Below are 10,828 nucleotides of genomic sequence, written 5' to 3'. Positions count from 1 at the left end.
GGGAATTAAAGAAATTGTGGTAAACCCATCCAATGGACTACGAAACAGCTGTTTAAAAACCATGATAGAGAAACTTGTCAGCAATGCTCAAAATATATTAAGTGCAAAGTATGTGTTGGATGATCCCTTTGTAAGACTAATTTTGCATAAATATGTTTATGCATTTATACGTATCTGTACAAATGCAAAAGGATGACCCTAGAGAACTAAATGCCAAACACTATAGTTCTTATCTCTGAATTCATGCGTGATTTTGCATTTTCCCCTCCGTGACTTTGTGTATATGTACTTCAAATTTTCTCTAATATGTATTTTTTATAATCAGAGAAAAAATAAAAATATCTATCCATTGCTATCATGATCTATGTGTATCTATCTATATGTATGCTTTTAATAACTTGGAAATAGGTAAAAGATGAGCTAATAAGAAAAGTCCATTCTGGAACTTCAAGTTCATGGATGATTCTTAAACCCATTGTTCAAAACCAAAGCTGTCCCAATTTTAGAGACCAAACCTTGTTGAACTTCCCTGGTGTTTCCTAAGTTGTATACACCCCAGCGATGTGCCCCATGTGACAAACTGTCTAGTTCTTTACAGAATGAAAACTAGACAAGACCACGCGATAGCCTTCCCTGGCTCTGACAATCAGTGGCCAGGGCTGGAATGGCTCCTCCACCTTCCACCATTTCCCTCACCCCTTCAGCTCACACTTCCCTCCCTCTGACTTGGCACCTCACTCCACCTCTGCCCTGATCTTTCCACTCCCCTCCCCAGGGAGAATGTGTCCTGCCAGCTCTTGCCCCATCAAATGAGGAAAGGGAAATTTCTCTGCTGCTGCCCCATCCTGGGAGGTTTGCTCATAAAACCAACAATCCCCTTGGGCCTCGGACAAAGGCCACGTTGGCCCAGCCCTGAATCAGCCCCAGCTCAGAGACAGGAATGGTGCAACCTCCACCATCTCAGCTGCCCCGAGTCTGACACCCAGCTCTCAGGGCCAGCCCTGTCTCTTCCTATCCCATTTGGCTCTGCTGGATGATGAAGCCAGGCCGCATCTGTTGGAGGAACCAGGATCGATTGGGATCTGCCTGTCAGCTCTGGAGCCTTAGCTGAGCAGCTTGTGTCCAGGTAGCCCGAGCTGGAACAGGTTTAGCCGAGACCTCCCCACCTGCTAGTCAGTCACATCGTCTGCCTGTCACTCTCTCCCATCTCAGCTTCATTAGGACTCAGAGAAGCCCAAACCGCTCCTCAGCAGAGAATGCTGCTGCTCTGATATTGTTGTGAACTGACCTGCATCCTCCAAAATTCATATATTGAAGTCCTAATCCCAGTACCTGTGTTTGGAGATAAGGCCTTTAAAGAAGTAGTTCAGGGAAATTTAACAACAAAAGAAAGAAGATACAACTGTATTTCAGAAAATTTGGAGAACAGAGGGAAAATTGTATCCAAAATACCAACACCATAACACAATAAAATGTCAATTTGTGGAAAAAAAAGAAGACGACTAAAAAGTGGAAATTAAAATAAAATGAGGTCTTTAGGGCAGGCCCTAACCCAATAATGCTGGAGTCCTTATGAGAAGAGGAAACTGGGACACAGACACACACAGAGGGAAGACCATGTAAAGACATAGGGAGAAGAGAGTCATCTCTAAGTCAAGGAGAGAGGCCTCAGAGAAACCAACCCTGCCAACACATTGCACTTGGACTCCAGCCTCCAGAATTGTGAGAAAATAAATTTCAGTTGTTGAAGCGCCCCGTCTGCGGGGCCCTATTATGGCAGCCCAAGCAAACGAATGCAGATGGGGAGCAACCCATCACGGAGGCTGGCACGTCAACCCTACAGCCTAAGGCCTAATAAATTGAAAACACAAAGCCTGCTCTTTTAGCCTCAGGTAAATAAACCCCTGCCTTTTCTCGCAAACTCCCTGAATTATATCTATCTTTGAGTGAATAAAACTCAAAATAGTATAATTGCGGAGTCATAAGTAAACCAAATTACTCACTTGGAGCTAGGCACAGCTGATCCCTCTGCCGTACGCCCACCTGCCCTCTCCTGCCCCTCCCTGAACCAGCACTAGGGCCTTCCTGCCGGGATCACTCAGAAGATACAAGAGGAACACCCAAGCTATTGTTCTTCCAAAGAGGCCTTCTCAAACCCCGAAGAGCCCCCGCCCAAGTCCTTAGGGGCAGGCAGGGGCTCTTGGCAGAGCAGGAAGTCCCGGGGGAGAGCCATTGGGGCTGAATATTCCTGACAGAGGCTCCTGTTAGAATAGGAAGTTCAGACTAAACCAGCCTGCCTAGAGTGGCAGGAAAGGCCACTATCTTATCAGATGCCCAGCTTTGCCGCTTGTTAGCTGAGTGACTCTGTGCCCATGGCTTGGGCTCTGTAAGCCTGTTTCCTCCTCTACAAAATGGGCCTAAGATCAATAGTTACCTAATAAGAACAGTGTGAGGATTAACAAAGTTCATGCTTGCCAAGTGCTTAGCATAGTGCCTGGCACAGAGTAAGTGCTTAAAAAAAATGTTAGCTGTGTGATGATGGTAGTGGTGGTTACTGTGACCACCGCCAGCACCTTCTGGGACTCCCACAAATGCAACAAAGCCAAGAGCACTGACGGGTCCACAGCCCACAGCCCTCTCCCCCAGTGTCAGCCAGCTCCCACCACACACTGCTCACAGCCCAGAAAGGACCACTGCTGTGGACAGGCACAAATTGTGCCCGGAAAGTGGTGGGTTCTCAGTAAACGCTTGAATGGAGAGATTTCAAACAGATCAGGGCTGACACATTCCTCCAAAAAGGAAATTCAAATGTATGTCCCACTCCCAGAGGGCAGTGAGACCCACCTCTGTAGCTGGCAGCATGGTAGGCCGCGAGCAAGGGCTTGGCCGGGCTGGCTGGGGGGATGCCAGCTCCTTCGCTTACCTCCTCTGCATACTTCACCTGTTGGGCCTGTTAGCTCTTCTGTGAACTGGGTACCATAAAAATAACACCTACCTCATAGAATTGTTTTAAGAGTTAGATGCACTCGTGTACACGGAAAGCAAATGAGTCAGTGCCTCTGCATAGTAAATGTTCAATAACATTAGTTGTTATGACAATGATTTGTTTTCAGGAGATGTGAGTTTGATTCCTGTCTATAAGCTATCCATGAGATTTTGAGCAGAGTTTAGTTATCTCTCTGAGCTTTGGTCACCTCACCTACAAAATGGGAGCAATGGACTGCTGTGAGGATTAAGACAGAGAAAAGTCTCTGAACATGCTCTGGGCCGCCCTCATCCTTTACTCACTGGCATCTCTTACAGTGCCTGGTACATAAATGCTTGTTGAATGAATGTGTATAAAACGCCACGACATGTTATTGAACAGCTTGCTGAACATGTCAATTGCAGTTGCAGTTCTTTTGAGTGGCTTCAGGATTTACGGCCTGTCAGATGCAACAGGTTCACCGGGGGGTTACAGATCAGCAACCACCTCATTACGTTTGTTACTTCTTGTTTTTGGCTGGTACAGTCAAGCCAAACACATCTCAGCAATGCAGAGCCTTGGTCCTGCCTCCCCAGCATCCTCCTGGATGAAGGCCCCCTTTGTCCATCTAACAGGTTGAGCTGAAGATGCACTGCAGCTGCCTGACGATGGTTGTCTGCAATCAGGGTCAACGTTAAACCCACAGCGAGCTGTCCTCTCTTCGTCTGGGCCCCTGAAGTCTGCTTCTCCAGTTGCAGTTCAGCTTGCTCCAAGGTTGTGCTCTAACTTTATGCCTACAGTTCCTCTTCTTCACCAGACTCATTCCAAAGAGTTGTCCATTTTAGTGGCCCCGGGTCAACCATCTGCCAAAAAGGAAAAAGCAAAAGGAGGAGGAGGAGAGAAAAACAATGGTTCAGGATACTTTTGATTCCAGAGATTAGCTGGAAACCACTCGCGCTGACTAGTCATGTCTCAACTTGCCCCCTCGCAAGTCTGGAATGAAGTAAATCCCCTGTGGACTTCACCAGAGCACCTTAATTCTAACAAGATGAAGATGCTGTTCCAGTAATCCATTTCCAGAAAATTTTCCTGGAGAGCTCAGCTTTCCCCATAAGAAAGCGTTGCTTTATTAAGGAGTTCAGGATTAGGGGATTTTCCAACATGCAGTCACTCTGAAGGCGTCACTGACTTTCCAGCCAGCCCTGGCTTGCTATGTGGGCTCACATGACAGGGCTGAGCAGAGAGCAGAGAGAACGTGGGGACCAGACAGGTCTTTGGTCCTTCCTGGGTCTCCTTCCCCTCTTGAAAATGGAGATGACGGTACCCGCCCAGGGATTGTGCCAGGGTTGATAATAGTGCGTGTGTAAAGCGCTTTGAACTCCTTAGAGACAGAGCGTTCTTTAAATGCTGTTCGTCATCATGCATCACTTTTAAGTGTGTGCTTGTGTAATCAAGTGGTAACATTTGAAGGTCATCTACAGTCCGATCGGTCAGTGTTCACCAGAAGGCCATCCACTCCCAGCTCTTGCCCTCAGCCCTTTTCCTACTCTCCCCCTGACCAGACAACAAAGAAGAACTAGAAAACCGGAGAAAAACAATAAAGGACACAAACATCCACGTGTACCTCCTATGTGCCAGGTATCGCACAAGCTGCTTTGTCTAACTCATCTCATTTAATCCTCGCGGTACGCGGTGAGAAAGAGGTTATCATCGCCACACCCCCAAGAAAGAGGCTCAGAAAGGTGAGGTCACGTGCAGAGCCCAGAGGCCAGCCCAGGTTTTCCTGGCTTCCTAATGGGGTTCTCTCTACTCAACAGTGCCACTGTCCCTCAAAGAGCTCGAAAAGATTCGCCAGACCACCCCATCAGACCTGAGAGCTGCTGGCAAGCACCTCACCGATAGGCCAGAGTCGTGAATAAGTACAGGCTGCTAATCGGATTAAAATCTCATTTAAAAAGAAGTCCTGAACGCATTTTTTTCAACAGAGTTCAGTCTAGTTGAGTTAATCACTTCTCTGCCAGCCACTCTTAACCTACTTCTGACGTCCATGCAACTGACTGGCAACACGCCCCTCCGACCCCTCCTGGACTTCGTACCCTGTGGACAGCGACACGGAGCGACACAGGAGAAAGGACAGTGGGGGAAGCAAAATTATTCTGAAACATCACCTCTCTCCTGCCTTCTGTCACACATTACTTCTCTGGTTTTCCACTGACTTTCGATCTCTTCCTTCCTCATCCAACACATCCTGCGAGCGTTAAGAATTCTCATTAAAGTTCGGGCAGAGCTACACATAAATCCAAGACCTTGCAGTTGGGCGTGTTCCTTAACTTCTCCGGTCTCACTTTCTTCGTGAGGGTTGTCAGGAGCATTCAGTGAGATAACGTATCTATAAAAAGTCCGCAGCATAGTGCCCACCCATAGAAATAGTAGCTGTATACAGTTATTCCTGTTTTCAGAAGCCTACGATGGCTATTGTTCCTCAGATTAAAGCTCCCAATCATGGCTTTTAGGCCCCTCAACAGTTACACCTGCTTCTCATATTCGTTTATTCTTTCATGCATCAAACATTTATTAAGCATCTACCACACGCCTGGCCATCACAGATGAAAACACCTGCCCTCGTGGGACTTACACTATAGTGCTCAGGAGTAAAGCAAAGAATCAAAGACAAATAACTGAGCAATGACAACAGAGGTCGGAGACAGGGACATCCAGATGTGTGGGGCAAGGGAAGGCCAGGAAAAGAGAGTGGCCTGAGCAAAGGTCCTGAGGCTGGAAGTTACCTGCCCGGCTCAGAGCACAGCACAGACAGGGGTCAGTCTGGGTGAAGGAGTAAGAGGGGAAAGGGTGAGGACTCGAGGGCAGGGCAAGGCCAGGCACTCGCTGTGGGTGACCAAGTAAGGGGTGCCACAAAGCTCAGCAGTCAGGATGACTTACATTTTAATGCAGTATTGTAAAAAATTGAAATTAACACAAAAAATCCATGGTAAACAAAATATAAATATTTTAAATAAGACAGGATCAGGAGGATTGATTCTCCTTTTCATCTCAGCCTTTACTATGGCTCAGCCCAGCTCTGGTACCACTTTATTTTAAGTACCGCCTTTATTTAAAATGCTGATAGGGCCGGCCTGCTGGTGTAGGGGTTCAGTTCCCACCCTACTTCAGTGAGGGCGTAGACCTACGCACGGCTCATCAAGGCACGCTGTGGCGGCGTCCCACATAAAGGAGAGGAAGATTGCCACAGATGTTAGCTCAGGGCCAGTTTTCCTCACCAAAAAATAAATAAATAAAATGCTGATAATTTGTTCCTTGTGGATTATTTTGCATTAATTTGGATTTTTTAAAATAGTTCATTAAAACTTTGTCATCTCAATAACTGAGCTTTTTGACACCCCCTTAAACTTTGTGCCTGGAGCAAATGCCTCCCCTGACTGGCCCGAGTCCCGTATCGCAGAGGAGCAGAGGCCAGCAGTGTAGAGCCCTTGAGGACACTGTATTTGTGAAATAGAGCCTCACCTGTACCCCAATGGCTTCAGTCACCTCCAGCTACTGTCCCCTGTGTGTGGTCCATCCTCTGAGCTCCAGTCATTGCTCCTGCTGTGGTCCCCATCCTCCTTCCTAAAACTCTCCACCCGAAGCTGCTTCGTCTGCGAGGCCGCGGGGTGGTAGAATTTATAGCAAAATGTGATTCCTGGCACTGCATAGATCCACGAAGGAGGCCTAGACTGCCGACACAACCATTCGACGGGAGTTGCTAAGCACTTCCTATATGCCAGGTAGCATGCTAGACAAGAGGACACGACGCTGAGCAAGACACCCATGGAGCTACTAGCCCCCTCACAACCCCAGCAGTCCTCATGCAAGAAAATGGAGCCCAGGGGCCAGCCCAGTGATGCAGTGGTTAAGTTTGCACGTTCCGCTTCCCCGGCTCAGCGTTCGCCAGTTTGGATCCCGGGTGCGGACCTATGCACCACTTGTCAGGCCATGCTGTGGTAGGCATCCCACACAAAATAGAGGAAGATGGGCATGGATGTTAGCTCAGGGCCAGTCTTACTCAGCAAAAAGAGGAGGATTGGAAGCAGACGTTAGCTCCGAGCTAATCTTCCTCAAAAAAAAAAAAAAGAAAAGAAAATGGCGCCCAGAGATGAATGGCAGCCTCAGGCTCACAGAGGTGGGCTAGTGAATGGCCGTGAAGGTGTTGTTTAGCACAGGCAAATGTGGGTGAGAACCTGAGTGTACTACCTAGAAGCTGGGGAGTCTTGGGTGGCATGTGTACTCATTCCAAGCCTCAGCTTCCTCATCTGTAAAGTGGACACAACCACGCTCACCTCACAGGGCTCTTGTGAGAACTCCAGCATGACCGTAAGCACGCGACGTGCTAGATCAGGGACGTCTGTTAGGATTCTGACGGCAGCATTGAAGAGCTTTCTCTTTCCACCCTGACCTACACTGATGCCTCTTTCTGTCACTAAGTGTAAACAAGAGTTGGTAAAAGAGGGCCACTCTGGCAAGCATCCCACATATAAGGTGGAGGAAGATGGGTATGCATGTTAGCTCGGGGCCAGTCTTCCTCAGCAAGGAGAGGAGGATTGGCAGCAGACGTTAGCTCAGGGCTGATCTTCCTCAAAAAAGAAGAAAAGAAGAAAAGAGGGCCACCTTCTCCAGTGGCTCCCAGTTCCTGTGTGGAGACAGACAGCAGCAGATGTAAGGGAGCCGTGCTGGCCAGGACCATCAGAGAAGGTTGGCATGCTGCCAGCACCACTCCGGGTTTGCGAATAAACTGTCACATCTCAGCTCTCACCAGCTCGAGGCTGTGACAGACAGGTTCCTGCATGTGCAACACCCTCTTCTCTGCCACCCCCAACTTTAACACTTCAGTGGAAAAATCTCATGCCGCACAGAAGAGCAGCTTGCAAGTAGATGGAGGAATCTGTGAGAACCACGTCTGCTCAGCAGGGTAGCGAGGACAGCTGGCGCCCACGTCTTTAACCTGATTGTCGGTGGGCTGAATCACAGACTGTGCAGCAAGAGTCCTCTTCATAGGCAAGGAAGACATAAGGATCACTAACCCGAGTGGTTCAGATGGGCAAGGTCTGGTCCCTGTGCACAGAGCCCAGCCAACCATTTTACAACATTCAGCTTTCTGTGGTTCCACCTTGGACCAGCAAAAGAAGGCCAGAGCCCCTCTCTGTGGTACCTTTGGGGAGAGCCAGAAATAAGGATGCAGAGAGTAGCGGGAGTTTAGAGTTGCAGGTACCTCAAATGACCGCTAGCCCAGCCTTTTCAAATGTTCATTTTAGCAGGGAAATCCTCTTTATCTCAAATGTAATCACATGTGTAAGCTCAATATGTATTTTTTTAAAAGATGCTCTTCGGTGTTTCTCAACAAGGATGCTATTGAAAATTTGGGCAGAAGTCTTCGCTTTGTGGGACAGTCCTGCAGGTAAGTGGGATATTTAACATTTCTGACTCCCATCACTAGATATCAATGGTTCCCTCCACCCCAAGTGACTGAAACTAAAAAGCTCCCACACATTTCCAAATGCCCCCTGCAGGCACCGCTCCCCCTTGAGAATTCATCTAATTGTGGTTGCACAACTGGGTTTGCAGGGCGGTGGCAGCTGTTGATCCTGAGACGACGGCCCTGAACCTGTGCGATGCAGAGCACCCTTTGAAAACCACAGTGGGGCCGCCTGACAACACCTGAGCTAGCTACGTTCTTGCTGTGTTGCCAAGAGTAAGCCACTTAGCCTCTTTGGGCCTCGATTTCCTCTTCTGCAAAATGGGAATCATAATCCCTCCCTATTTCACAGGGCTTTTGTGAGGACCAAATAAGGCATTGTGCACAAGCTTGCTTTGTCAACTCTCAAGCCTTCTGCTGATGCTCAGTATGGTTCATCGTACTACTCTCCTGGGTACGTAAAGACAATGTTTCCTAGTCTTTTGAAAAGACTTACCATGGAAACCAAATAATAAAAGCAAAAAGCTCAATCATAAGGCTTCCACTGAGACCTGCTTCTATTCACGTCCCTGGCACACACAGCTCTGCGCAGACGATGGTTTGTACTCTGCTCCCACCCAGACACCTACGTCCTCTTTTGTAAGACGGCAAGATAGTCGACCAGCCTCAGCCTGCAGGGAAGGCTCAGCCAGCACGGCTCAAGAGGCCACAACTTAGGGAAAACTGCTTAGCAGACTTTAAGTGCTTTCGTTATTACCCCAACTGGTGTTCATGACTTGAAACTAGATCAGGAAGAAAGTCACGAACAGACGCCTCCGCCAACTTCACACCTGTAACCAGGTGGAGATGGCACCACGTCGTCTGCAGAGTTCTGATAGTTTGGAACCTAGCTCATGAAAAACGATTGAGATTTTAGTTGAAAAGGGAACCCAAATGACATCATGTGATTGAGATCTTTTCCCCTATGTCATTTGAAAGGTGCTCCGAAAGAGAGGTTACGCAGGTATGGTTTTCAGGGTGGATTCAGCAAAAGAACCCATTCCGACTTCATTCCAAACTGAAGCCAACGTTTTCCTGAGTTCCAGGTCTTCTTAGGTGATAGAGCTGGGTTTATTTATTTCTCTTTCCCTCTATTTCTCATTCCCGTGTTCAGGGCATGGAGTATCCTTCAAATGTTCCCACATCAGCACCAGGAGCCAGGAGGAGTTGCTTTAGTAGGCTTAGGACCAGCTTTGCAGAATAAAATCTCACAACAGCCCTCCCTCTCCTCCAGCCCCACTCCGCCCCCAGCAACTGTTCCATCTAGTTTTGGCTAAATACAGTTTCTCGTTTCAAAGAGAAAATGCATGGAATGATTTCCCTGGCTTCCTCAAGATGTCCAGGGGAGTCCACGTGGGTAAATATAATATGAATAAGAAGCACATGATTCCATTTCTCTATAAACATACCTGGGCTTAAGAGAAATGGAAAAGGTGCCTGGCTAGAAACCTTTTACTCTCTCCTCTTCAGAAAGAGTGTCAATCAGTACAGGAGATGGAAAACAGAAGCCCAGGATCCTCAGACCCGAATGAGGACAATACCAAAAGGGCACGTGAAAATCTAAGTGACCTTGCTTCTTCACTCACACTCTGGGGCTCAGAGAGGCTAAACATGCAGCTGAATTCCTGAAGGTCATGTGTGGCCTCGTTTGCCCCCCACGGCAGGCAGCAGAGGTCTGGCCATTTTACCCACTGACCCAGGGCAGCTGTCCTTTGGCGGTGTCGGTCCCCGCTGATGTATTCCAGCTCGTTGCCAAGGGAAAATGAATCAGGCCCAGAAGCAAAATGCCAATAATGGTAGCAGAAGGAAGGAAACCTGTTAAAGGTCCCTGCCTCTCCATTACCTTTGCTGCTTTTTTAACACTAAATCCTCTAGAACCAGACACTTCTGCTAATAAAGGCCTACCAAATAAGCAATTCAGAAAAGGTACAAGAGCAAGTGTTCTCCTGGGAAATGCTACAGTCCACCCTTCAAACCAAAGGGCCTGGTTCTAAGCAGCAATATGGCTAGTAGTTAAGCATAAGACTCCCGGGTCAGTCAGACCAGCTTGGCCACTTCCTTTCTATATGGCATGGGACAAGTCAGTCTCTCTAATTCTCAGATGTGGTATCCATCTAATGGAATTAATAACTATGACTATCTCGTGATTTTTGTGCGCCTGAAAGAGATAATCCAGATAAGCACGTAGCACATTACCTGGTACACACTCCTTTCTTATAAATGTCAGTTGTTACTGTTGTTATTGCTATTGTTAGAGACTTGAAAACACGTCATACAAGGGGCAGGTGAAATACTTTCTCTAAACCATTTCACTCTCAACTATCTGTCTAACTTGTGGCTACACTCCCCAAATACAG

General features: G+C 47.7%; 1 long non-coding RNA gene across 2 annotated transcripts in view; it reads right to left on the bottom strand.

Moving 5' to 3' along the window:
• Positions 1-1,375: 1,375 nt before the first annotated feature.
• The window catches only part of LOC138918506 (uncharacterized), a 92,400-nt gene continuing 82,947 nt past the window's right edge, over positions 1,376-10,828 (bottom strand). For both annotated transcript variants that reach the window (XR_011427948.1, XR_011427949.1), the window contains exon 2: positions 1,376-3,828. This is a non-coding gene — a long non-coding RNA (uncharacterized lncRNA). The remainder of the gene's footprint in view (positions 3,829-10,828) is intronic.

The sequence above is a fragment of the Equus caballus genome, chromosome 17 (assembly GCF_041296265.1).
Source record: "Equus caballus isolate H_3958 breed thoroughbred chromosome 17, TB-T2T, whole genome shotgun sequence".
NCBI classification, from domain to species: domain Eukaryota; kingdom Metazoa; phylum Chordata; class Mammalia; order Perissodactyla; family Equidae; genus Equus; species Equus caballus.
The sequence above is the reverse complement of the archived record's forward strand: the minus strand, read 5'-3'. Positions and strand labels throughout refer to the sequence as shown.